The following is a 25184-nucleotide window of genomic DNA, read 5'->3' on the forward strand; positions in this document are numbered from 1 at the left end:
GTTCAAATCCTGCTCTACCATTTAACTAGGAAGGATTTCTAGAGCAGTTTCTTCAACCATTTAAGGTCTCAGTTTTCTCACATGTAAGAGGAGAAAATCTCTTGTGAAAATTAAATGGGACAATATGTAGAAAGTACTCAGCCCCTTGCTTGAGCCTAGTGTGAGTAACTATTGTAAGTATAATTGGGATAGTATCTTAAACCATATAAATGTGCATTTCTCCTTTGTATTTCCATATGAAGCATCTCCTTAGCCAGTATAAAGCATTAATCTGGAGAAGGGGATGGCCAGGGAGTATGGAGTAGAAAGGGAAGGAAAAGACAATTAGGAGATTTACTGCAGAAACATAAAGAAAATAGTTAATATTCAGATTCTAGCAGGCAACAAAAATGTTTTTGAGCACACACTGAGAGAGAGAGAGAGAGAAGAAAACTGAGGTGCTGAGCATTTTATCTGAGAGACTGAGTGTTGACCTAAAGGGGCCACATGGTAGGTTTCTTGCCAAACTGATTGCTGCCATGCCTCTCTTTGTATCCAAGCCCTTTGCACCATGACTTTGCATGCCTCCCTCAGGTGAATGGTCCAGCAGACTAAACAACAAGTGCAAAGACACTGAGGCAAGAAGGAGCTTGACAGTGTTCAAGAAACACAGAGAAGGCCGGTGTGGTTGGAGTGCAGGGAGAGGGACTGGGGAATGATAGAAAGTGAAGTCAGAGAGAGGACAACACCAGATCATACATAGCCTTTGAGACTAGAAATCTCTGGCAACAGTAGAAGGAAAAGCCCAAACCACTGTGGCCTGCTTATACATGAGTACAGAAAGACCTATGGTTAAAATAGCAAAATGCTTTCATTCCAGTTGGTAAATAGCCACTGTGCTGATCCCCCCTAAAAGTCCCCACTGCTCTGGCCAGCCAGGCCTCTCCTTGAGGGCCACAAACCTTCCAGGATCCTGTAATTTAAGAATTCAGGGTAACTAGAAGCCTCTAACCCTGATCTAGTGCCATGACTACAGATGCATAACATTATCCCCAGGCAAAAGGAAGAGCATTTCTTTATATACATCTTTATGAAGTTCAAAATAAACATGTATTCATTCAATTAGTAAATATTTATTAAGTAGCAACTATAGGCCAGGAGGTATTAGAGTTGTCGGGGATGAGTGAGAGTAAACAAGCCAGTTTCTGCCTTCACAAAGCTTAGAGTTTGGACTTTAGGCAAATTATTGCCTGCAGGGAGCAATTTTTAGGCAGTGGTTCTCAACCTAAACTACACAGCAGAATCACCAGAGGGTTTTTAAAAGTACTGATACCTAGGTCCCACCCCAAGAGGGTCTGATTTAATTCCTCTGAGTAGTGGCCAGGGCATTGGAAATTTCTAAAAGTCCGCCAGCTGATTCAATGTGCTACCAGGGCTGAGAACTTCTCTCCTAGAGATATGAGCCAACGTGGATGACAGAGTGGAACTGTGACATTTTAGTAAAATTTATGGTCGCAGACATAGACAGTTAAGTCTTCACTGCATTTTAACGCATAAAGATAAATCAAGATGGAAACATGATTCTTTCAAAGGTGTTTTTCAGAAAGTTCTGGAGGCCGTCTTTGTAGAATGGTGTTCTGACTAATGCTGCCTGGCAGTCTGACCCAATGTTAGGCAGGTCAACTCCACGTACTCTGCCAATACTCAGCAAAACTCTCGGCTTTGTGAAATAGAATTCCTGAGGAGAAGGACCTCTAAATGTGAACACTCCTACCCTTCCCTTCCCCCACCCATAACCTGTCTGTACGTCCCAACCAAAGCCAGCAGTCAGCCTGAGGAATGGGTGAACACCCAGGACTCCATGCCACAGGTAAGGAATCCAGCCCTCGGGGTCAACAACCAAAACTTGAAGCTGCTTTGCACACGGATTTATTACCTCTCCAAACCACTTTCCAGTTGCTTCCTTCAGCTGTCCATCAAGTGACAAATGTTTAGGATGAAACAGAATCAGAAACTCCTTGAAAATATTTGACCCAAAGGAGAGTCAAGAGGAGCTATGGAAAGGGAAACATGCACCAAATGCTGTGCTGCAGCATAAAGATTTTTCTAGATTCATTGGGTCACAGAGAAGCATCAAAGCACATTCTAGGACAATGAATGTGCTCAGGGCTAGCTCTTGATTATTCCGTCCTAATGAAGGGGTACAATTATGTGAGTTTTCTGAAACAGCAGCTGATTTTAATGAGCGGTTTGGTTTTGACTCTGGAAATCACTACTAGGTAAATAAAAACGTACCCAGCATGTCTGACCATTTTTCAGCTGGGCAGCTTGGAATGTGGCCAAGAATGTAGAAAGAAAATGGCTAGCATTTCAAACTTCATCTGAGAAAACCCACAAAACAGAAACATCTTAGTGGAAACAGCAGAGCTCTGAATTATGATTTAGAAGGCAAGAATTCTTGTCTCTGGTCTATCGTGACCAGGTGTGTGACATGGGTAAGTAACTTCTCTTCTCTCTGTGCCTCAATTTCCTCACTTTTAAAATGAGGGGACTAGACTTAAGTGATCTCCAGTAGGACAGATGGGTAAAATGGAATTTAATATCTGAGAAAGAGAGAGAAAAAATACTGATATGTGGAGAATGAAAACCACTGTCAGGGAGTAACCAAATTTGTATTTGGAGCCCAAGACACTCCTAGGGGATGAGGGCAGGAGGGGATCAAGATGCTTACACTTTTTCTCAAAAATTAAAACTAGTCAGGGTGAACTGGGGATTGCCCTGAGCTATTCCTAGAGTCAGAGAAGGGCCACGACTCTAGGTAAACTCACCACCAAGGAGAAAAGATAGTACCACCAGCCCAGCTTCTGCACCGACTTAGGAGTTCAAAAGTGTAGTGCACACTGGGACCAGACCCAACCCAGGATCAGGGAGCAGGTTTGAGTTCTGGGGAAGTGGCCATGTGAGTGTGGAGCTATAATGATGGGAGTCCAAGCCAAGTTTGCCTGAAGCCCACCACTGGCTGAACTTACTCCTGAGGGCTGGGACCTCCTCTTTGGCCGCTTAAAGAAGAGCAGTGGCCCAAGCAAGCTACACTAGCGGCTTCTCCTAGAGCCACCAACCTCTGTGGAACGGCAGAGTCCCCAGTCTCAGTTGGGACTCCAGAAGTTGAAACAGAAATGACCAGGACAGCCCTGGCCTATTAGAGGAAGGGGCTCTCAGCAAAGGTCGCTGTGTTTCCTGTTCACTGGGCATGCGAGAGCTCCCACATTCAACTTTGGGCCCCCACCTGAGTGGTGCCTTATTTGCATCCCAAACTATGAATTGGGGCACTCCAGTTACAGAACTATAAGATCCCTTACAGCTCTAATATGATGTGGTTTTAGTGTACCCACACTAAAGTCACAAAGACTGACTTTATTTCAGAGTTTAGCATATAACTATACCCTTAAGTTTGTAGACATTGGGACTCTTGTCTAAAAAAAGGGAGAAACGGGTAAATTAGGGATCCATCTGTGACCATTACATAGTCTAAAATAAACACAAAAGGCGTATCACTGCTAACGATCCATGAATTCACTCCATATGCATGCATTAGAGATCATTAAAGTGAAAGCTGGGAATGCAAAAGATAATTATATAGTTTGAATATCTAAAAATTTTTCCTCATAGAGGGCAGATTTGTATGTATGTGTAAAATATAAGTGTATTACCCCCAAATGGAAACTGAAACACATGTTTGCTTTAGTGGAAGGTGATCATTATATTAATTTCCTGTTTCAAATGGCCTTAGACAATAACCATCAGCTTTGTAAACGTGCGGACCTCTTGATCCAGCAATTTCACATGTAGAAATTTAACCTGATGAAATTTTTCACCAGTATACAAAAACAAATATATATGAATGTTCATTGTCACAACATTGTTAACAAAGAAAAAACTGAAAAGAATTGAAATATTCATTAATAAGGGATTAGTTAGATAAATTAGCAGGCATCCATATGCCAGGATACTCTGAAATTATTAAAAATAGTCAAATGTACTTTTATAGCAGAGAAATAATTTTATGTCAACTGAGGGAGCTGACATTTACAGTTTGTATGTTTACCCCACATCCATTCCCTGCTTCAAATCAAATTTACATTGAGGCTGAGGCCTTCCTTGTGTCAGGGAAGTTTGGTTACAAAGAGTGCTGATCACAAAAAGATAATTCCTCACACAGGTCAGAATGGCCATCATCAAAAATTTTACAAACAGGAAATGCTGGGGAGGGTGTGGAGAAAGGGAACCCTCCTGCACTGTTGGTGGGAATGTAAATTGGTGCAGCCACTATGGAGAACAGTATGAAGGTTCTTTAAAAAACTAAAAATAAAGCTACCATATGACCAAGCAATCCCACTCCTGGGCATATATCCAAAAAGATAGATGCACCCCAATGTTCACTGCAGCACTATTTACAATAGCCAAGACATGGAAACAACCTAAATGTCCATCGACAGATGAATAGATAAAAAAGATGTAGTATATTTATACAATGGACTATTACTCTGCCATAAAAAAGAATGAAATAATGCCATTTTCAGCAACATGAATGGACATAGAGATTATCATACTAAGTGAAGTAAGCCAGACAGAGAAAGACAAATATCATATGGTATCACTTACATGTGGAATCTAAGAAAAAAAAAAAAGATACAAATGAACTTATATACAAAACAGAAATAGACTCACAGACATAACAAACTTATGGTTACTAAAGGGGAAAGGGGGGGAGGGAAAAATTAGGAGTTTGGGATTAACATAAGCACACTGTTATACATAAAATAGATAAGCAACAAGGACCTACTGTATAGCACAGGGAACTATACTCAATATTTTGTAATAACCTATAAGGGAAAAGAATATATATATATTTATATATACATATATGAATTTGAATCACTTTGCTGTCCACCTGAAACTAACATTGTAAAGCAACTGTACTTGAATAAAAAAAAAAAAACCGCAAAAAGATAATTCTTAGTGCTTAGCACCAATGACAAGAGACCAGAGAAAGGTATTCTCACCATCCCACTGGCACTTTTGAGAATGAAAGGGAGTGCTATTAATAATGACATGGAAATAACCTGGACTGTTCTGAGGAAACAGGGACACATTACCTGAACCTTTCTCTGAAGGTTAATTCATTTTCTTAGAAACCAAAGACAAATGTCATCTTTTAGTAGATAAGGCCCTTGCTCTCATGGAGACTTAGGTGAGGGGAGATGGCAAATAATAAAGAAAACAAAATAATGAACAAGATAATCAGAGACTAATAAAGCTTTGAAGAAAAAAATTTGAATAGGTGAAGTGATGCAGAGTGGGGAGGTAGAGTGGTCAGGAAGACCTGCTTAAGAAGAAAATATGTGGTGGGGACCTTAATGTCCAGACAGGTTTGGTTATGCCAAGATGTGGGTGGAGCACTCCTGATGGATGACCAATGACCAATGATGCCTGAGGTCTCTGATGTGTTGAAGGAATGCACCCCATGAAAGCAGAATTTGTTGGAGGGTTAATCAAGGGGATGACATGATCTGTATCACGGTCTAGGGGAAGGAATGAAAAAGAAGGAAACAGAGCCAAAGACACCCTGATGGAGGGGGATGGATGATGTGTCTGGGGAGAAAATTAGTAAAGGCAAGAAAAGGGGGGTGGGAGCATGAGAAAGAACCATCCTGGCACCTGCTCCAGACTAGAGGTGGTATAGCTGGTGCTGACACTGGACAGTGCCAGGACTGGCTCGCCTGAGGGGCTAAGGAGTTTTTCAAAAACTCCAGGGAGATCAGAGGGGGATAGCAAGAAAACCTCAAATTGGAGACGTGTAGCCTAGCCAAGAAAAGGCTAGTGCAGAGTTTACTCTTAATCTACAAACAGCAAATGCTGGAAAGGGTGTGGAGAAAAGCGAACCCTCCTGCACTGTTGGTGGGAATGTAAATTATACAGCCACTATGCAGAACAGTATGGAGGTTCCTTAAAAAACTAAAAATAGAACTACCATATGATCCAGCAATTCCACTACTGGGCATATACCCAGAGAAAACCATAATTCAAAAAGACACATGCACCCCAATATTCATGCAGCACTATTTACAATAGACAGGACATGGAAGCAACCAAAATGTCCATCGACAGATCAATGGATAAAAAAGATGTGGCACATATATACAATGCAATATTACTCAGCCAGAAAAAGGAACAAAACTGGATCATTTGTACAGACATAGATGGACCTAGAGACAGTCATACAAAGTGAAGTAAGTCAGAAAGAGAAAAACAAATATCGTATATTAACACATATATGTGGAATCTAGAAAAATGGTACAGATGAGCCAGTTTGCAAGGCAGAAATAGAGACACAGATGTAGAGAACAAATGTATGGACACCAAGGGGGAAAGTAGAGGGGGTGGTGTTGGTGGTGGTGGGATGAATTGGGAGATTGGGATTGACATATATACACTAATATGTATAAAATGGATAACTAACAAGAACCTGATATATAAAAAAAAGAAGAAAAAAGAAGAAAAGGAAGAGGGAGGGCTAAATTAGGAGTATGGTATTAACAGACACAAACTACTATACATAAAATAGATGAGCAACAAGGATTTACTGTATAACACAAGAAAAAATATTTGATATCTTCTAATATGCAATAATGGAAAATAATGTAATATATATATATATATATATATATATATATATATATATATATATATATATATAACTGAATCACTTTGCTGTACACCTGAAACTACACAATATTATATGTCAACTATATTTCAACTAAAAACATCTGTAACAAAGGATATATTAAAAAATTTTAAAACTCACACAACTGTACACCAAAAAGAGAGAATCATACCGAATGTAAATTTAAAATTAAATTTTAAAAAGCTTTGGGGAAGAACCATTTCTCACTAGGAATTCTGGTCTGAAGCATCAGTGCAAGGCCTCTGCCCACAGCAACCTATGAGCAAATGAAACTAGACAGAGCACAAAGGAAAACAAAAGGTACTACAGACCCGCCTCTTTGCCCTGGAAGTGCTTGCGGCATGTTTCTCCAGGCCTTCTGACTTGAGTCTTGGACTGGAACTACACCACCAGCTTTCCTGGACCTCCACTTGCAGAGGTATTTCTCGGCCTCCAAAATCAACTGTGTGGCTGAAGGGTCTTGTTGCTCCAGTCAGGTGTCAGGCCTGAGCCTCTGAGATGGGAGAGCCAAGATCAGGACGTTGGACCACCAGAGACCTCCTGGTCCCACATATCAGTCGGCAAGAGCTCTCCCAGAGATCTCTGTCTCAACGCTAAGACCCAGCTCCACTCAATGACCAGCAAGCTCCAGTGTTGGACACCCTATGCCAAACAACTAGCAAGACAGGAACACAACCCCACCCATTAGCAGAGAGGCTGCTTAAAATCATAATAAGTTCACAGAGACCCCAAATCACACCACCGGACATGGTCCTGCCACCAGAAAGACAATATCAAGCCTCACCCACCAGAACACAGGCACCAGTCTCCTCCACCAGGAAGCCTAAACAACCCACTGAACCAACCTTACCCACTGGAGGCAGACACCAAAAACAACAGGAACAATGAACCTGCAGCCTGTGAAAAGGAGACCCCAAACACAGTAAGTTAAGCAAAATGAGAAGACAGAGAAATACACAGCAGATGAAGGAGCAAAGTAAAAACCCACCAGATCAAACAAATGAAGAGGAAATAGGCAGTCTACCTGAAAAAGAATTCAGAGGAATGATAGTAAAAATGATCCAAAATATTGGAAATAGAATGGAGAAAATACAGGCAACGTTTAACAAGGACCTAGAAGAACTAAAGAGCAAACAAACGATGAACAACACAATAAATGAAATTTAAAATTCTCTAGAAGGAATCAATAGCAGAATAACTGAGGCAGAAGAACGGATAACTCACCTGGAAGATAAAATAGTGGAAATAACTACCGCAGAGCAGAATAAAGAAAAAAGAATGAAAAGAATTGAGGACAGTCTCAGAGACCTCTGGGACATTAAATGCACCAACATTTGAATTATAGGGGTCCCACAAGAAGAGAAAAAGAAAGGGACTGAGAAAATATCTGAAGAGATTATAGTTGAAAACTTCCCTAATATGGGAAAGGAAATAGTCAATCAAGTCCAGGAAGCGCAGAGAGTCCTATACACGATAAATCCAAGGAGAAACACGCCAAGACACATATTAATCAAACTATCAAAAACTAAATATAAAGAAAACATATTAAAAGCAGCAAGGGAAAAACAACAAATAACACACAAGGGAATCCCCATAAGATTAACAGCTGATCTTTCAGCAGAAACACTGCAAGCCAGAAGGGAGTGGCAGGATATACTTAAAGTGATGAAGGAGAAAAACCTACAACCAAGATTACTCTACCCAGCAAGGATCTCATTCAGATTCAACAGAGAAATTAAAACCCTTATAGACAAGCAAAAAGTAAGAGAATTCAGCACCACCAAACCAGCTTTACAACAAATGCTAAAGCAAATTCTCTAGGCAGGAAACACAAGAGAAGGAAAAGACCTACAATAACAAACCCAAAACAATTAAGAAAATGGTAATGGGACCTACATATTGATAATTACCTTAAATGTAAATGGATTAAATGCTCCAACCAAAAGACATAGACTTGCTGAATGGATATAAAAACAAGACCCATATATATGCTGTGTACAAGAGACCCACTTCAGACCTAGAGACCCATAACAGACTGAAAGTTAGGGGATGGAAAAAGATATTCCATGCAAATGGAAATCAAAAGAAAGCTGGAGTCCAAGTGGAGCGAGTGAGCTGAGTGTTTGTGTCGTCGCGTCCCGGAGACTGGTAGCCCTTGCAGCATGGCTGACTGACTGAAGAGCAGATTGCAGAATTCAAAGAAGCTTTTTCACTATTTGACAAGGATGGTTATGGAACTATAGCAACAAAGGAATTGGGAACTGTAATGAGGTCTCATGGGTAGAATCTCACAGAAGCAGAGTTACAGGGCATGCTTAATGAAGTGGATGCTGATGATAATGGCACAATTGACTTCCCGGAATTTCTGACAATGATGGCAAGAAAAATGAAAGACACAGACAGTTAAGAAGAAATTAGGGAAGCATTCCGTGTGTCTGATAAGGATGGTAATGTCTATATTATTGCAGCAGAGCTCTGCCATGTGATGACAAACCTTGGAGAGAAGTTAACAGATGAAGAGATTGATGAAATGATCAGGGAAGCAGATATTGATGGTGATGGTCAAGTAAACTATGAAGAGTTTGTACAAATGATGACAACAAAGTGAAGACATTGTACAGAGTGTGTTAAATTTCTTGTACAAAATTGTTTATTTGCCTTTTCTTTGTTTGTAACTTATCTGTAAAAGGTTTCACCCTACTTTCAAAAAATTAATATGCATGTATTAGGACTTCATTCCTCCATGTTTTCTTCTCTTATCTTACTGTCATTGTCCTGAAACCTTATTTTAGAAAAATTGGTCAAGTACCATGCTGCATGTGGCTTACTCTGGATATATCTAAGCCCTTCTGCACTTCTAAACTTAGAAGGAGTTGATCAAATGAGGGAACATGTGGGTTATGCTTTCTTTTTAAGTTGTTTTCTTTAGGAACTGTCAGCATGTGGTGTTTGAAGTGTGGAGTTGTAACTCTGTGTGGGCTATCGACAGTCAACAATATATACTTAAAAGTGGCACTATTGCAAAATGGGTGTTTTATCCAGGTACTCATACACTATCTTTTTGTACTGCGGGTCCTGTACCAGAAGCAATTTCTTTTATTGTTACTTGCTTGTTGTTTTAGCCACTTAAAGAAAATCTGCTTATGGCACAATTTGCCTCAAATCCACTCCAAGTTGTATATTTGTTTTCCAATAAAAAATTACAACTTACCTAACTAAAAAAAAAAAAGAAAAAAGAAAGAGAGCTGGAGTCACAATTCTCATATCAGACAAAATAGACTTTAAAATAAAGACTATAACAAGAGACAAAGAAGGACACTACATAATGATCAAGGAATCAATCCAAGAAGAAGATATAACAATTGCAAATATTTATGCACCCAACATAGGAGCACCTCAATACATAAGGCAAATACTAACAGCCATCAAAGGGGAAATCGACAGTAACAAAATCATACTAGGGGACTTTAACACCCCACTTTCACCAATGGAAAGATCATGCAAAATGAAAATAAATAAGGAAACACGAGCTTTAAATGACATATTAAACAAGATGGGCTTAATTGATATTTATAGGACATTCCATCCAAAAACAACAGAATACACTTTCTTCTTAAGTGCTTATGGAGCATTCTCCAGGATAGATCATATCAAGCCTTGTTAAATTTAAGAAAACTGAAATTGTATCAGGTATCTTTTCTGACCACAATGCTATGAGACTAGATATTGATTACAGGGAAAAAACTATAAAAGATACAAACACATGCAGGCTAAACAATACACTACTAAATAACCAAGAGACCACTGAAGAAATCAAAGAGGAAATCAAAAAATACCTAGAAACAAATGACAATGAAAACACGATGACCCAAAACCTATGGGATGCAACAAAAGCAGTTCAAAGAGGGAAGTTTATAGCAATACAATCCTACCTCAAGAAACATGAAAAATCTCAAATAAACCTTACACCTAAAGCAATTAGAGAAAGAAGCACAAAAAAACCCCAAAGTTAACAGAAGGAAAGAAATCATAAAGATCAGATCAGAAATAAATGACAAAGAAATAAATGACACAATAGCTAAGATCAATAAAACTAAAAGCTGGTTCTTTGAGAAGATAAACAGTATTGACAAACCATTAGCCAGACTCATCTAGACAAAAAGGGAGAAGACTCAAATCAATAGATTAGAAATGAAAAAGGAGAAGTAACAACTGACACTGCAGAAATACAAAGGATCATGAGAGGATCAACTATATGCCAATAAAATGGACAACCTGGAAGAAACGGACAAATTCTTAGAAATGCACAACCTTCCGAGACTGAGCCAGGAAGAAATAGAAAATATAAACAGACCAATCACAAGCACTGAAATTGAAACTGTAATTAAAAATCTTGCAATAAACAAAAGCCCAGGACCAGATGGCTTCACAGGCGAATTCTATCAAACATTTAGAGAAAAGCTAACACTTATCCTTCTCAAACACTTCCAAAATATAGCAGAATGAGGAACAGTCCCAAACTCATTCTACGAGGCCACCATCACCCTGATATCAAAACCAGACACAGATGTCACAAAGAAAGAAAACTACAGGCCAATATCACTGATGAACATAGATGCAAAATTCCTCAACAAATACTAGCAAGCATGGGACGAAGTGAGACAGTGGCATGGACATATATACACTACCAAATGCAAAATAAGATAGCCATTGAGAAGCAGCCGCATAGCACAGGGAGATCAGCTTGGTGCTTTGTGTCCAACTAGAGGGCTGGGATAGGGAGGGTGTGAGGGAGACACAAGAGGGAGGAGATATGGGGATATATGTATACATATAGCTGAGTCACTTTGTTATACAGCAGAAACTAACACACCATTGTAAAGCAATTATACTCAAATAAAGATATTTAAAAAAATAATACTAGGAAACAGACTCCAACAGCACATTAAAAGTATCATACACCATGATCAAGTGGGGTTTATCCTAGGAATGCAAGGATTCTTCAATATATGCAAATCAATCATTGTGATAAACCATATTAAAAAACTGAAGGATAAAAACCATATGATCATCTCAATAGATGCAGAAAAAGCTTTTGACAAAATTCAACACACATTTATGATAAAAACCCTCCAGAAAGTAGGCATAGAGGGAACTTTCCTCAACATAATAAAGGCCATATATGACAAACTCACAGCCAACATCGTCCTCAAAAGTGAAAAACTGAAACCATTTCCACTAAGATCAGGAACAAGACAAGGTTGCCCACTCTCACCACTATTATTCAAGATAGTTTTGGAAGTTTTAGCCACAGCAATCGGAGAAGAAAAAGAAATAGAAGGAATCCAAATCAGAAAAGAAGTAAAGCTGTCACTGTTTGCAGATGACATGATACTATACATAGAGAATCCTAAAGATGCTACCAGAAAACTACTAGAGCTAATCAATGAATTTGGTAAAGTAGCAGGATACAAAATTAATGCACAGAAATCTCTTGCATTCCTATACACTAATGATGAAAAATCTGAAAGAGAAATTAAGGAAACACCTAGTTACCATTGCAGCAAAATGAATAAAATACCTAGGAATAAAGCTACCTAAGGAGACAAAAGACCTGTAGGCAGAAAACTATAAGACACTGATGAAAGAAATTAAAGATGATACAAACAGATGGAGAGATATTCCGTGTTCTTGGATTGGAAGAATCAACATTGTGAAATGACTATACTACCCAAAGCAATCTACAGCTTCAGTGCATTCCCTATCAAACTAAGGCATTTTTCACAGAACTAGGACAAAAAAATTCACAATTTGTATGGAAACACAAAAGACCCCGAATAGCCAAAGCAATCTTGAGAAAGAAAAATGGAACTGGAGAAATCAGGCTCCCTGACTTCAGCCTCTACTACAAAGCTACAGTAATCGAGACAGTATGGTACTGGCACAAAAACAGAAATATAGATCAATGGGACAGGATAGAAAGCCCAGAGATACACCCATGCATATGACCACATATGGTCACCTTGTCTTTGATAAAAGAGGCAAGACTACATAATGGAGAAAAGACAGCCTCTTCAATAAGTGGTGCTGGGAAAACTGGATACCTACATGTAAAAGAATGAAATTAGAACACTCCCTTACACCATGAACAAAAATAAACTCAAAATGGATTAAAGACCTAAATGTAAGGCCAGACACTATAAAACTCTCAGAGGAAAACATAGACAGAACACTCTATGACATAAATCACAGCAAGATCCTTTTTGACCCACCTCCTAGAGAAATGGAAAAAAACCCAAAAATTAACAAATGGGACCTAATGAAACTTAAAAGCTTTTGCACAGTAAAGGAAACCATAAACAAAACGAAAAGACAACCCTCAGAATGGGAGAAAATATTTGCAAATGAAGCAACTGACAAAGGATTAATCTCCAAAATATACAAGCAGCTCATGCAGCTCAATATCAAAAAAAACAAAAAACCCAATCCAAAAATGGGCAGAAGACCTAAACAGACATTTCTCCAAAGAAGATATACAGATTGCCAAGAAACACATGAAAGGATGCTCGACATCACTAACCATTATAGAAATGCAAATGAAAGCTACAATAAGGTATCACCTCACACCGGTCAGAATGGCCATCATCAAAAAATCTACAAACAATAAATCCTGGAGAGGGTGTAGAGGAAAGGGAACCCTCTTGCACTGTTGGTGGGATGTAAATTGATACAGCCACTATGGAGAATAGTATGGCAGTTCCTTAAAAAACTAAAAATAGAACTACCATTTGACCCATCAATCCCCCTACTGGGCATATACTCTGAGAAAACCATAATTCAAAAAGAGTCATGTACCACAATGTTCACTGCAGCTGTATTTACAGTAGTCAAGACATGGAAGCAACCTAAGTGTCCATTGACAGATGAATTGATAAAGGTGTGGCACATATATACAATGGAATATTACTCAGCCAGAAAAAGGAACGAAAATGCGTTATTTGTAGTGAGAGGTGGATGGACCGAGAATCTGTCACACACAGTGAAGTAAGTCTGAAAGAGTAAAACAAATACCATATGCTAACACATATATATGGAATTAAAAAAAAAAAAAGTTCTGAAGAACCTAGGGGCAGGACAGGAATAAAGACGCAGATGTAGAGAATGGACTTGAGAACATGGGGAGTGGGAAGGGCAAGCTGGGACGAAGTGAAAGAGTGGCACTGACTTATATACACTACCAAATGTAAAATAGATAGCTAGTGGGAAGCAGTCACATAGCACAGGGAGATCAGCTCAGTGCTTTGTGACCACCTAGAGGGGTGGGATAGGGAGGGTGGGAGGGAGATGCAAGAGGGAGGAGATATGTGTATGTATGTATAGCTGCTTCACTTTGTTGTACAGTAGAAACTAACACAACATTGTAAAGCAATTATACTCCAATAAAGATATTTAAAAAATAAAATAAAATAAAATAAATAAAAGACCATTCTCCCCCCCTAAAAAAAAAGGTACTACAAACAAAAGTGAGCTTTTTGAAAATAGGGCTTATATCACATATTTACACTTGGATTTCTCTGACTACTCTTCAAGATTTAAATAGTCGTGAAGATGGACTAGAAAAAGTCTTCCACTTCTGTATTTTTCTGCTACTTCCTTGTATTTCCTGCTATTATTTTTCAGGTAAATGATGACAAGTTATTAAGGTAACAAAGTTTCTTTACTATAAAAAAAGAAAACTTTGGAAGTAAAAAAAAGAATTTACTTTTAATCATATTCATTACAATCACAATTTATCTCAGGCTTAGTCACTGGGAATTGAGCTGACTTGAAGCTCTAAGCAGAAGAGGTAATTTAGGTTGTTGGATTTTTCCTCTGTATGGAAATGCTCCACAGTGATGAATATTTTACAATTCGATCTTTTCTGGACTATGTGTCATGTTCCATTGGTCCATTTTGCCAATAACACACTGTCTTGATTTATAAAGACTTGATAAAAACTTAGTTTTAGAATAAGTCTTAAAGTCAGGCAGTGTGAGTTCTCCAACTTTGTTCTTTTTCAAAATTGTTTCACCTATTGTGCAATTTCATATTTTAAAATCTTATTTTAATATTTTGTGGAAAGGTTTTTATATTTATTCAATATAGCTGCTTTGTTTACTTTTATCTGGAAAAAAAGGAAAATAAAAGAAAGGAGCGCTGTCAGTAAGGGATACTTTGGGCTGAAAGTGAATCTGTCATTTCTGTGCCTTAAACAAAGAGGGGGTTTATTTTTCCCCTCACATAAGAGAAGTCTGAAGATAGGTGTCTGCTAGCATTGGTTCAGTGGCTCAACAGTGTCAGGGCCAACGTCTCTGTGGTTCTCTTGACCTCTCCCTCATGGTGACAAGATGGCAGCTACACCTACTGCCATCTTGTCCATTCACGGTAGAAAAAAGTAACTTACGTCTCCCTGTCCAGAATTGTGTCAAATGCCTCCTTTGGCTTCAAGAGAGGTTGGGTATGGTATTTTTGTCTTTCAGCCTGTGAAATAGACATAGACCAGAAAGAAGGGGTTTGATATGAGAGTCACGATTACTAACCTGAGGTGTTGGCCACCAAAGATTGAGGAGAGGTTTTAAAAAAGCTTTTCATTGAATTCTGCACCCACGAAAAATATTAGCAAATAAAGCAGTGATTTAGAATCCAAATGAAGCCACATCACTTTCCTTCTCAATGTTGCATGGGAACCACCTCAGAGCCTCCTGATCCTGCCTCTCATGAGCATTAACTCTCCCCCAGCACTCACAGAGGCCTTGAGAGTCGGAGACACCAGCTAGAAAAACAAATCTAGTCTATTGCTGAAGGACAAGAGTGACATTGTGACCAGGCTATAGCATAGCTCTCTTTAATAAACTTTCAACGAAAGAATTTTGGAATTCAATGCATGTCCATGAATTGCCTGTTTCAGTCCCTGAATGGGGAAAACTTGGCATTTCTTCTTTTCTCTCATTCAGTAAATATCTATAGGGCTCCTATGTGCCAGGCACTGGGTGTTTTTTATTCTTCTTCCTTTTATTATTGTCCCCTGTCCTGTTTTCGTGGATTATTATTCTCTTCAAGTGTCTATGGGGATACGTGTAAAAGTATACGACAATATGTCAAACCTGCAGAGTGCAGAGCACCGTCAGGGCCGTCAGAGCACTGCTCACACCCCTGAGAAGGAAAGCCTGAGAAGGCGTGAAAGAATCAGGTTGCAAGAGAATACCTGTGAGGAATGGTGTTTCTTAAAATACTCGTGTGCTTATTCACGCATTTATTTGTTCACTAAATATTTACTGAGTCCATTTGCTAGATTCTGGAGATATTCTGGTGAATATACAGATAAGGTCTCTATCTTCATTGAGCTTAAACTTGTCGTGGACAATATTTTTGAAATATGAACTAATGTTATTTCTCCCAATAGTTCACTTTTTCTTTCCCTGCTCCCAATCAAGTAGCTAGGCTATGCTCATTGCCTCAGGGGAGAGATGGAATGAGCAGAAAGCAGAGAAAAAAAGGAGACTTCCTATACTTTAGGAGAACAGAAATGACATTAAGCATAAACAGTATGTTAGCATGAACGGACCACACCCACACAGACACCTCACTAGATGGCAAAGATTCATCTGAGCTGAAAGGGGGAAAAGAGATGGAGGGCAAGGGAATTGCCACAGAGGCCAGTGGGGAAAGGAAGGAGTGCTCCAGACCTGAAAGGGCTGTGGATGAGCACAAGCTGTATCTCAGCCCAGGGCCAGAGTGAGGAGAATTTGTAGGCACCAAGGAATCAGATGGCAACCAGGCTGCATTTACCCAACACATAGGGAGCACCCACCACCCACACTGGGTCTATACCAACTATCCTTTCCCCAGGCATCCAAACTCCGTGCCCGCCTCTTCTTCCTGGGCACACAGTTACGCTCTATTTCCCAGCCTCCCTTGCAAAAAGATGAAGTCATATCATGAAGCAGGGCGTTCTGACCAATGGTCTGTGGGAAGAGGTGATATACACCATTTCCTATCTTGTCCATAAATACTTCCAATGCAATCCCCATGCTCCCTCTTTCCTGTTCTGCCAGGTATAAATGACAGGTTACAAGGCCATAGGAAATGGAAGAGCCAAAAGATGGAAGGAGCCTGGGTCCCCAAGTCCCTTCTTGGAAGAGTCCCTGGGTTTCTGGTCCCACTCTGACCAGAAATATCTGTGTTATGTGAACTGAAGTTAATTTCTCTTGTTAAGCCACTAAAATGTTGAAGTTCATTACAGAAATTTTAGCCTATTCTGACAAATATTCCAAGCAACACCCCCAGCTCAAGTAACACTTTCCTGTCCCTGGACTTAGTTCACTCCTTACCCAAGTTAGTCCATGAGGACAGGCACCTCACTGCAAAATACCAGGACACGGTAAGCACCCTCCCCCAAAAGAAGGTGGGCCCCTCACAATCTACCATGTGCTACGATGATGAGAAAGGGAAAGGTCCTGCTCTTTTACTTGTGAAGCTAAACAGAACCTGCTTAAGATTTTCCCTGAGCTAGGAGATTAAGCACACAAGCATCACAGTATAGAAGGGGAAAGAAATATGCAACAAGCAAGTGTAGAGTTATATGCTGAGCTCTATGGAAGAAAAATACAAATAATCTGGAGAGAATAATAGGTGAGGATATAACTTATGTTAGGGAGTGGGAATGACTGAAGACTTCTCTGAAGAAGGAACAGTTGAACCAAAACCTAAAGGGGGAATCACAGCCAAGCAGGTTAAGAGCCAAGGGAATAGCATTCCAGGCAAAAGGAACAGAATGTGCAAAGGCCCTGAGAAAGGAAAGAGGTTGGCTTATGTGAGGATCTGAAATATACCAGTATAGCTGTGACACAGAGAAGAGGAAAAGAGTATGATATGGGGATGGAGAAATAGGCAGAGGCAAATTCATACTGCCCCACGTAGACTTGGCTCTTGATTTTGCATTTTATTACAAGAGCCTTGGAAGGTGTTGAAAAATTTTAAGGAGGGATCATGTTCAGGACTGCATTTTTAAAATATCAAACTGGCCAAGATGGAGACTGCTTGGGAGGGAAGCAAAAGAGGAAGGAAAGAGCCAATGTAGGAGGCTATTTCAGCAATCCAGGCAAGAGATTAATGGTGTGTTGAATTAGAGGGGTGGCAGCATGTATGTGGAGAGAATTGGATGAGTTTAAGATATGCTTGGGAAGCTGAATGGAGTGCAGCTCTTGCATTCAATATCTTTAAACTCTAGTGAGACATGGGAGCAGGAATAAGTGGTACGAGACAGTTCTCAGCTGGGCCCTCTAAGGGTTGAGAGGATGTGGAAAATGACAGTAACAGCAGCTTCTCCTGTCTGAACCACCATAATTTGAGCAGGGTGGTTTGGAGGAGGTTGAGGCTGCAGGGAGTGCTGGGCTTGGAATCAGAAGGTCGTAGCCCAGTTGGGTAGGTGACTGTGTGCTCACTCAGTTGTGCTGTGTTGTCGTGCCAGAGGGATAGAGCCCAATTAGGTAAGCAACTTAGAAACCTAACAAATAAGGCCTCTGCCCGGACATGATCTAAACACTATGGAGGAGGGTGGCACTCAAATAATTTCACCCTTTGCCCATTCTTGTTAGCTAATGATAATAATAATAAGAGGAAGAATAGCTAATATTATGGAGCTCTTTGTGCCAGGCCCTGTGCTAAGGAATGTGTTACATTCTCTCATTTCAGCTCACTAGAACTTTAGTAAGATAGCTATAATCATTACCACTGTTTACTAACACTAGTGCTTAGAGATTAGTACCTTGTCCAAGGCCATGTCTTTAGTAACTGCAGTAGCATATATTCAAACACAGTTCTGTCTTGACTCCAGAGCCAGGCTTCTACCTGTATCATCTAACATGTTGAGAAGGATTCTGAAGATGCATTTGGGTTCAATGGGGCAAAGTCAGGTAGATGCAGTCTGGTCAGTCATGTATTTGCCACCTCTGTACCAGTACTGAATGCCTCCAAAATATATCAATCCTATTTAAATAAAAGTATAATAGATGCTAGGATTAAACCTCTCTCCCCTAGCTGTCTTACTATAAAGTGAGTGCCTTATAACCATGCTGCCTTATTCTAAAAGATAAATCAATATGGATTGCATCCAACTTAGAGTAACAAAAGAAAATTGTAATTATACCTTCTAACCTTATAGAATATCATATTCTAATATGTCTAATATGTCATTCTAATATGTCTAATGTCTGGTTATATTTTTCAGCCCAACTAACTAGAAAGAATATTATTTGAAGAATCCAATACACAGGGGCCTCTAGACACTTTAACACAACAATTCTAAAAACATTATGAAAGATTAAAAACCTGCTTTGAGATCCTCTTCTCTTTAGAGCTCAACTGGGGAGTCACATCAGGCTAGAAAATGGTTCTGGGGCAAAGCCAAGCTTCAAGCTGTCAGGGAAAGGCTGCATTGAGACAGAACTGCATCATCTCTAGGAACTCAATGTTAACTGGTAAAAACCAACACTGTTGTTCCTGAATGCTCTCATGAGAAAAGAGCATTTTAAACTACTAATGTGGTTTTCTTCTCCTTACCCCCTTTCCTACCCCCAGGGGAGAAAATGTTTATTCTTCTAATATAATTTCTTTCTTCTTTATGTCACCAACTGCCTCGTGATAGTATTACACTTGACAGATCTCTTATTGAGAAGTTGCCAACAACCAAAAGATAATTAGCTTAGTTTTTCAGACATATAAAAATGCCAGAGAGCAGACCATGCACAATTAATTGTAAATAGTGTCTGACTGCTCATATCTCAATGAAATTTGCTGGGGTTGTAAACAATTTTGTATCTTAAAGAATGCTTTGTGCAATAGAATGTTTTGCTGAAAGGAGCTTGGTCCCTAACTTTTAGGGAATAGGATAGGGCAGGGAATCAGCAGACATTCATGAAATGTCTACTTAGTCGGGCACATTGCTAAACTCTGAGGATACACAGAAGAGAATTAACGGTGTAATAAAGAAGGGAGAGAAGATCTGTACAACACCTCTTAGAGTGAGCAAAAGAGATTAGTATAGATATTAGAGTAGTTCTCGAAGTTGTGATCCCCAGACAAATAGCATCAGCGAGGAGCTTGTTAGAAATGCAAATTCTCGGACCCTACATGAACCCTACCGTGAGGGTGGGCCTAGAAATCACCCTCCAGGTGATTTTAATGCACACTAATGTCTGGTAGCCACTGGTTTAGCAAAAGAGATGACAATAAAGTGTAATTGCTTAGATCTTGTATGGGTTACTAGTATCTAACCAATAAATAATGAACTTAGATGCTGGGGCCTTTCGGAGTGATGTAACTCAGCCCTTATGAGGCAGGTTTGAGGTTTCAGTCATGCCAACATCTAAGGCCATTGGGTGTCCCTCCAGCTTTGATTCTTGATACATTTCTGTATTAGTTTCCTATTGCTGATGTAACAGATTACTACAAATTTAGTGACATAAAACAACAAAATTTATTATCTTTCAGTTCTGGGGGTCAGAAGTCCAAATTCAGTCTCATTGGCCTGAAGTCAAGGTGTAGGCAAATCTGCTTCCTTCTGGAAGCTGGGGGAAAATCCAGTTCCTTGTCTTTTCCAGCTTCAAGAGGCCACTTGCATTCCTTGCCTAATGGCCCTGCATTACCTTGACCATTGCTTCCCTCATCACATCTCCTCTGACTCTGTTCTTCCCACCGTCTTCTTTATAAGGACCCTTGTGATTATACTGGGCCACCCACATAATCCAGGATAGTCTCCCCATCTCAAGATGCTTACTATAACCACATCTGCGATGACCCTTTGGCCACGTGGGTGGCATACTCACAGTTTCCTGGGATTAGGACATGGACATCTTTGAGGGGCATTATTCAGCCTCCCTCAACTTCCCCTTCAGTGTTGTTGGGAGAACAGGGAAGAGGGATGGGGCAGGAGGTATTGAGTTACAGAGTTTATAGGAGGATAGGATTAATAAGTTAGTTCATGTTAAATAAATAAATAAATAAAGTCTGTGGGTTCTGGAAAAAAAATAAGTTATTTCAGTTGTTAGGTTGTTTCACTGTGTTGGGTAGCCATTTGTCCAATAAAATCTCAGTCAAGCATGCGTGGCTTGGGGTACCCAAAAAAAGCAGAGTCAATATGGTCAGCAAGGCCCAGCCCTCCTGAGCAGGCCTGCTTATCCCTGTGTTCACCTGTCTACTGGACATCACTTGAGCAGACCCAGAACTAAACTCTTCATTCCTTGTCCCTATCCTGCCACCCCCACCCCAACCTGTTTTTCCTCCATGAGTCCCCAACCCAGAAATCTACACCATATCTTATGTTCCTCTTTCTCTTTCACTCCCAAACACCCCACCACCACCACAGCCGCCCCACATCAAATCAGCCACTGAGTTCTATCAATCCCACCTCCCAGATATCTCTCTTCATCTTCCACCACCCTAACCAGGCTTGTCTCAAGGGGCTCACCATTCCTTACCCTGAGTTTTTGCAAGGGCCTCCTAACTGGTTCCTCTGGCTCTGGTAGTGCCACCTTTATCACCACTACTGGGAGAGTATTTCCAAAACATAAATCTGTCACCCTTCTTCTATGCTGCTTAAAACTCCCTAATGTCATCTTAGAATAAAGACCAACCCCTTAACAAGGTGGTTAAGGCTCTTCAAGAGCACCCTTAACTTACCTGGTCAGCTTCATGTTAGCCATTCCCTCAACAAATTATTTACAGATCCCAGAATGTACCTTGATCCCTCACACCTCCTACCTTTTGGACAGACTCTTTTCTTTGCTGGAACATCCTCATTCAATTCTGTACCTGGCTGGAGTGACAAATCTTTAAGCCTTCCTCTAGGCATATTGCCCTGGCCTCTTACATCTAACTTAGCACCCACTAGTCACCCTGGAAACACTTATTACCCTAAATTATAGTTAATGATTTAATTGTAATCATCTCTCAGACCATTAGACTGTGAGCTCCTTAAGTGTAAGGATTATTCCCAGGGCCCAGCACAGTGCAGGGCACATAGTAATTGTTCAATACATTTCTTAGTTGAATTGAGATATTACACTGGGAAATGCTAGCTAAGAAAACAAAAAGGAGTGGGAGTTAGGAGGAGAGTTAGGGTAGAGTCCTAAGTGCCTAATAACTGGAGCAGATCAGAAAATTTTAGGGGACACCCATTGGGACATACACCCATGAGGACATAAAGAATAAAAAGAAAGGATTTTCAATAATGTCAGCTGTTCCTGAGGATCAAAGCCAGAGAATAGACAAGTAAGAAAGTCACCCATGCCATTCAAGACAGCAGCTTCAAGTGGAATATAGAAGGTACAGAAGAAGGTGAGGGAAGATGGTCCGGCTTACAGGGTGTCAAGCACTCTACTGTGCTTGAACTTTACTGTGCATCACAATCTGGGGAGACCTTATTCAAAATGCATATTCTGGTTCAATCAGTCTGGAGGTGGGGGCCCTCAGAATCTGCATTTTTAACAAGCGTTCTGACCAGTCACTTTGAGAAACACTTGAATATGTTGCAGTAAGATACTGACTATAAACTACATTCTAGAGAATGTTGAGATAAAAAAGGAAGAATGTGGGCAGTATATAATTTGAGGGTGTTAGGTAAAAATGTCAAGAAGTGTGTATCAGTAACAGCCAACCACTAGGAGATGTGTGTGCACAAACACACACACACAGGGATTTTTTATGGGGATTTGACCTTATGGAATTATGGGAGCTGGACAAGCAGTCTCTGTGAGGCTGTCTTTGCGTCTGGAGCTGGAGTATGAAGTCCACAGGGTAAATAGAAGGGAAGATGGATGGAAAGTGGAGGAGATCAAGAGCAGTCCAGAACCCACAAACATGAGCTGGAGCCCCACAAGGATGGACTGAGACCCATGTCGTTTCTCGCTGCCTCTGAGTGGGGTGGTGTGGTTCCAACTTCACAACTTCAGAAGTTGGAACCTTCCTAATGGAGCTAAATTCATACAGGCTAAATTCCTAGGCCTGGCCTAGAAATGGGAGCACGGAAGGAGGGTCCAGGGGAAGGTAGGGCAGTTGCAGACCAGGCTGCTGCCTCACGGCAACCACGGCAACCGATAAGTGGCAACGTGTGCAAGCTACAAAATGGCTGCTACTTCACTTCCACCCACCCAGTCTCCCACAAGAATCTCACTTTGGCCCAGATAACTAAAAATATACAGGGAGAAGAATTCTGGGAAATGCAGTTCAGCTTAGCCAAGTTAACACATTACAAACCCACCACAAGGGGGTGTGTGTGAAGAAAGGACAGGGATCACCAGATGGAAAGGCTGGGGAGTCAATTAAGAGGGATAATTGATGGAGCAATAGCCCAGCAAAATAAGGAGGGCAAGGGGTCTGGGCTTTGATGTTTGAAAGGAGGGACATCCTTCCTCTATCATAAATAGAAAGAAGCAGGGTAACAGGAAAAGGGAGGGCAGGGCTGGAGTGGGGAGGGAGTGGGGTATCTTGCACCAAAGCACACTTGTTAGAAGAAAAGGAAAGGAGGCAGACAACTTGAGACCCCATGTGGGGAGCACGGCCGTCCTCAAAGATAAAGAACAACTTGTGTCACTTTCATTCTGACGGTCCTCACATAAGAAAACTTTCAAGAGCAACCAACTCAAAGACAATCTGCAGTCTTCTGGTTGTAGATACAGGATGAACTGATGTTCTTCCAAAACCCGAACTGTGACATAATTTTGAAATATGGTTATTAAGCACATCACTATGAAGTTAAGGACGTTTACAGAGCTCACATCTTAGCATATGGTCTGCTTCTTCCTCGTTGAAGTTGTTGGCAGCATAGCTGCTCACAGCTTGGTGTGCTGTGCTAGCACCAGCATGAGAATTTAAGGAATGCCACGCCATGTCAGCCAGTCCATCTAAGATTTCTGGCAGAGAGAGGCCCCAAGGGGAACTTCGTGGGGAAGGCAGAGCTCTTCTTTAAAACTTAAACCTACAAGTTAAGGATGTACCCAAACACCAACAAAACTTCCCTAATCTGAGTCTATTGTGAATGAATGGCCTAATTCACCTTCAGCCAATTTATTCTTTGTCTTCACTTCTTCTTGGGGTAGTGATTTGTCTTAGTTGACTTTCTATGCAAAATGGAACAGTTCCTCTTTTTATTAACTTTAACTCCTCTGGTTTCAGGCTTCAAAGAAGCCCCCCAGCTCTAATAGACAAGATTTGATGAACAAGACCCATTCAAACTCTCCTTACTTGATTTTATGAACTTTTGTCATGTCTCCTTGACCTTTTACTTTCTGGACTAGAAAATGTTTTTTTTTTTTTTTTTTTTTTCTCCTGAAAAGAATCCATTTGGAGAAAAGAATTAGACTTGAATATAGATTATCTGGACTTCACTTGCAGTTTTCCTACTTGCTTGGGCAAATTAATCTCTGAATCAGTTTCTTCATCTTTAAATGGGGATATCAACAGATACCTCACATGTTAATTATAAGGATTAAATGAGAAAATACATGTATTAGGGCATAAGCTAAAAAGAACCTAAAATATAGAGGCTTAAGTAAGACAGAAATCTGTTTCTTATGTAGTATTCGGAATTAGTGGCTGGTAGTTGTCTCTACATTCTCAATATACAGCTCTCATTTGTGGATGGGTCATCTCCCAGCCAGCGGTGTGGAGGACAGAGATAGTGGTGGCAAAGAGCTTCCTTTTTAAGGTGTGACCCAGAGACCACACACATCACGGTTGTTTATACCTCACTGGCCAGAATGTAGTCATGTGGTCACATCTAACAGCTAGGGGGGCTGGGAAATGTAGTCTCTATCTGGATGGACATATGCCCAGTTAAAATTGTAGGGAAGTGGTTTGTTATTAAAAGGAAGGATAGAATGGATATTGGGGGATAATGAGCAATTTATATTAGCTACCCTGTCACTATTACATAGATTTCTATTATGGTTTAAAAAAACATGACCTTCTATTTCTCATTCCCCTTCCTACTGACAAAGAATCCTATATAGCCAGCAACTTGAAGGAATAGAAGATGAGTTTTTTTAAGGCAGAGAACCATGTCTTACTCGTCTCTACATCTTCAGAACCTAACACAGAATTTTTCTTAATAAATGTTTATCAAAGTGAACAATCAATCATTCCTAGAGCCCTCATCTGGGTTAAACCCTTTTTGTAACATGTGGATTGTAGACTTTCCAGCTGTAATGAGCTGTATATATGCCATATATATAACACTATTGGCTTCACCTACCATATGATCCAGTAGTTTGCATAGTGAAGCACTTAATATGTTCTTGGTGTGTTGTATTTTTGAGGAGAAAAGAGTAAAATCTAAAAAAAAAAAACAAAAAACCTAGCTCCCAAAGCAAGGTCATGTTCTCTCAAGGTGACTATTTAAATCAAACATGAGGTCATTAACTTT

At 40.1% G+C, this 25184-nt stretch overlaps 1 long non-coding RNA gene and 1 pseudogene across 1 annotated transcript in view; one reads left to right on the top strand and one right to left on the bottom strand.

Annotated features, from left to right (window-relative positions):
• Nucleotides 1-25184, bottom strand: part of LOC132365236 (uncharacterized) — a 120488-nt gene that overhangs the window by 30167 nt on the left and 65137 nt on the right. The window lies entirely within an intron of this gene.
• Nucleotides 1819-9418, top strand: LOC132365071 (calmodulin-A-like; annotated as a pseudogene).

Source organism: Balaenoptera ricei, chromosome 4, assembly GCF_028023285.1.
Source record: "Balaenoptera ricei isolate mBalRic1 chromosome 4, mBalRic1.hap2, whole genome shotgun sequence".
Classification (NCBI taxonomy): Eukaryota; Metazoa; Chordata; class Mammalia; order Artiodactyla; family Balaenopteridae; genus Balaenoptera; species Balaenoptera ricei.